The following is a 4,066-nucleotide window of genomic DNA, read 5'->3' on the forward strand; positions in this document are numbered from 1 at the left end:
AATGAAACTGGACCACTATTTTAACCACACACAAAAATTAACTCAAGATGGATTAAAGACTTGAGCGTAAGACCTGAAACAACAGAACTCTTAGAAAAAAATTTAGGTGGTAAACTCCTTGATATCAGCCTTGACAACATTTTTTTTTTTTAATCTGACACCAAAAGGAAAGGCAACAAAACTAAAACTAAATAAATGGGACTGCATCAAACTAAAAAGCTTTCACACAGCAAAAAGGAAACCCTCAACAAAATGAAAAGGCAACTTACTGAATGGGAGAAAATAATTGCAAATCATCTAGCTGATAAGGGGTTAATACCCAAAATACATTAAAAAAAAAAACCTCATACAGCTCAATAGCAAATGAATAGACATTTTTTCAAAAAAGACATTCAGATGGCCGACAGGTATATGGAAAGATGCTTAACATCACTCATCGTCAGGGAAATGCAAATCAAAACCACACTGAGCTATATCACCTTACACCTGTCAAAAGGCCAGTACCAAAAAAAAAAAAAAAAGAAACAACAGGTGTTTGTAAGAATGTGGAGAAAAAGAGAACCCCGTGCAGTCCCTAATGGGAATGTAAATTGGTGCCCCTAAGAAGGAAAACAGGATGAAGGTGCCTCAAAAAATTAAAAATAGAAATACCATATGACCCAGCAACCCCACTTCTGTGTATTTATCCAAAGGAAATGAAAACACTGACTTGAAAACACGTACACACCCCCACGTTCACCGCAGCATCATTTCCAATAGCCAAGACATGGCAGCAACCTAAGCGTCCAATGGTGGATGAATGGATGAATAAGATGTGGTATATACAGCTGACCCTCTTAAAAAAAAAAAAAAAGATTTTATTTATTTTTGACAGAAAGAGAGAGAGCACAAGCAGAGGGAGCAGCAGAGGAAGAGAGAGAAGCAGGCTCCCTATGGACAGGGAGCCCGATGCGGGGCTTGATGCCAGGACCCTGGAATCACGACCCGAGCTCAACGCAGACACTTAATGGACTTAGCCACCCAGGTGCCCCTCCAGTTGACCCTTGAACAACATGGGTTTGAACTCCGTGGGTCCACTTATTGTGGATTTTTTTCGATAAACAGTACTATAAATGTATTTTCCTTATGATTTTCTCAACATTTTCTTTTACTTATTACAAGAACACAGTATATATTATATATAATATACAAAACGCATGTTAATTGTGTTATTGGTAAGGCTTCTAGTCAACAGTGGGCTATTAGTAGTTAAATTTGGGGGAAGTAAAAAATTATATGTGGATTTTTGCCTGCGCAGGGGGGTCAGCACCCTTAACCTTGGCATCATTCAAGGGTCAGCTGTATAGATGCAATGCAATATTATTCAGCCATAATAAAGAAGGAAATCTTGGGGCGCCTGGGTGGCTCAGTCGGTTAAGCGTCTGCCTTCAGCTCAGGTCATGATCTCAGGGTCCTGGGATTGAGCCCCACGTCTCATTGGGCTCCCTGCTCAGCGGGGAGTCTGCTTCTCCCTCTCTCTCTGCCCCCCCCTCCGCTGTCTCTTGCACCCTCTCTCAAATAAATAAATCTTTAAAAAACAAAAAGAAGGAAATCTTGCTGTTTGTGACATGGATGGACCTTGAGGGCTATATGAAAGACACATGTTGTGTGATCTCATTTATATGTGGAATCTTAAAAAACCCCAAAACCAAAACCTGAACTCAGATATAGAGAACAGATTGCTGGTTGCCAAAGGCAAGGGGGGGGGGCAAATGGGCAAAGGGGGTCAAAAGGTACAAACTTCCATATAATGTACAGATGGTGACTATAGTTAATAATAATGTTTGGCATATTTGAAAGGTGCGAAGAGAATAAATCTTAAAAGTTCTTGTCACAAGAAAAAAACTGTAACTGCGTGCTGACAGATGTTAACAGACTTGTGCTAATCATTTCCCAATATATACAAATGTTGAATCGTTATGTTGCGCACCTGAAAGTAATAGTGTTATATGTCAATTACATCTCAATTAAAAAACTGCATATAAAAGAGACTTTTATACTGTGAATCAAATGGGGAGTCACTGGAAGGTTTTGAGCAGAGGAATGAGGGGAACTGACTTATGTTTTAATTAGCAATAATCGCGCCTTGGATAAACCTCATTGGCTACGATTCTGCCACTGCGCAAAGGTGACTTAGGTTTTAGAGTCTCGCTCCTGCTGCTGTGCTGTCATTATCAGCTTTTTTTTTTTAAAGATTTTATTTATTTATTTATTTGAGAGAGAGAATGAGAGAGAGCACATGAGAGGAGGGAGGGTCAGAGGGAGAAGCAGACTCCCCGCCGAGCAGGGAGGACTTGATCCCGGGACTCTAGGATCATGACCTGAGCCGAAGGCAGTCGCTTAACCGACTGAGCCACCCAGGCGCCCATTATCAGCATTTCTGAAGATTAATAATGACCCTGCCCTTGAGGAAGTGCTCAAACTACGCTAAGGGAATCCATTAGGATGCTAGAGTAAGAATCTAGATAATAAGCCTGGGTCTTCTTCATGTTAACAAGGACCTGCCCCCGGCAGAGGCAACAAAAAGGGAAGGGGAAATATGATTTAGAAAGGTGCTATAAAGGACAAATGCCCCCGTTAATGACGGATGTGATACGTGAAGTGAGACAGTGACCAAAAAGATAAAAAAAATACCTAAAGTCTTGGAGCCTTTGAGACCCGAAGAGCCTATCTAGAAGCAAAATGTGACGTCAGTGGAGAGCGCCCTCCTTAAAAATCAACGACTCCATTCCTCTGAATGGAGATGAGCCGGAGCTGCTGGGGCAGCCCTGGTAGAAAATTCCAGTCTACAGTAGTGCAGGAGAGCACAGCTAGTGGGATTAAAGGAAGGGCTGTCAAATCCACCTTCCGTCTCACTTTCACACTCGAATTTCACCCGAATTCTAGAGCAAGGGACTATGGGAAAGAAGCAGTATTTATGGCCACACGCTGGACCATCCACGTGAAAACAATCGCCTTGATTGGCAGCCGCCCCCACCCTCCCCTGACCTTGCTCACGCTCGTCTCCTCGTGGCTCTTCGCTTGCACGTGCGCACACGTGCAGGTCCCCACGCCTGCCTGCGGCCCGTGCAAGTCGAGCAAGAGGGCTGGGCATTTGTCTTTTTCTGGCTTGCTCTGTTCTTCGAGTACGCAATTCCCAGGCATATTTGGTGACAGGTTGCAGAACAGCAGAAAGAATCCCTCTCCAAATCTGTTAAGAGGCCGCAAGGTTTCCGGCGGCACCCGAAGCATGCGCTGATGGGTCTGGGGGCAGCCTGAATGGGAGGAAGGCTGTGGGCAGAAGAGTGGTCTCTGGCTTTGGAGGCCGGGAAGGAGGGAGGGAGAGGGGCGATCTGTGCGCAGGAAAGCTCCGCGGCCTTGCGGAAGGACAAGGCCAAGGGTGCAGGCTAGCACGGTCCCCTTTTCTCTGTGCGCCCCCCCCACCCCCCGCATAGCCCGCGGCCCTTGGGCCCACACATCATCCCAGACGGAGGCTCTCCGCGCAGTTCGCAGCGGCCAGGCCCTATGTGGTCCGGAGAAAAGCTCAAGCGCTGTTCCCTGGTCCTTGTGCCTTCCGATGGATGGTGCAGGCCTCTTGGGCTCACGCGCTCAAAATGACCTGCAGGAATCCAGGAGCACCCTGGTCTGTGGATAAGAAATCAAACCAGTACACGAACTAGAATGAGTGATGATGTACTGTTTTCAGTTCGATATAAAACAACGGGTCCGATTCTCCTGAGTTCCCTCCTCACGGTGCCTTTCCCGGTGTCAGACTGTGGGTTTTCCAGAGGCAAGGGTGTGAGGGCAAGCCCGGGAGGTGGTCCCAGGAGAGCTCGCAGGAGGGGAGGGAGACAATAAAGGCTGGCCGTGGGCTCAGCCACCGCCGTGGGCAGCGGGGGCTCCATCCGGAGGGGGGCACTCTGGCAAGTTCGCCTCGCCAGGATGGCAAGGGAGCTGCCGTTCCTGTCCACCCATTTGTCATCTGGCTGCCTGCTGCTTCCAGAACGTTGCCTTTCCAACACTCGGGCTTGTCTGCACAGCAAACATC

At 46.7% G+C, this 4,066-nt stretch overlaps 1 pseudogene; it reads right to left on the reverse strand.

The window, feature by feature from the left end:
* Nucleotides 1-1,992: 1,992 nt before the first annotated feature.
* On the reverse strand, nucleotides 1,993-2,169 carry LOC113931580 (annotated as a pseudogene).
* Between the last annotated feature and the right edge of the window lie 1,897 nt (nucleotides 2,170-4,066).

The sequence above is a fragment of the Zalophus californianus genome, chromosome X (genome assembly GCF_009762305.2).
Source record: "Zalophus californianus isolate mZalCal1 chromosome X, mZalCal1.pri.v2, whole genome shotgun sequence".
In the NCBI taxonomy this organism is placed as follows: domain Eukaryota; kingdom Metazoa; phylum Chordata; class Mammalia; order Carnivora; family Otariidae; genus Zalophus; species Zalophus californianus.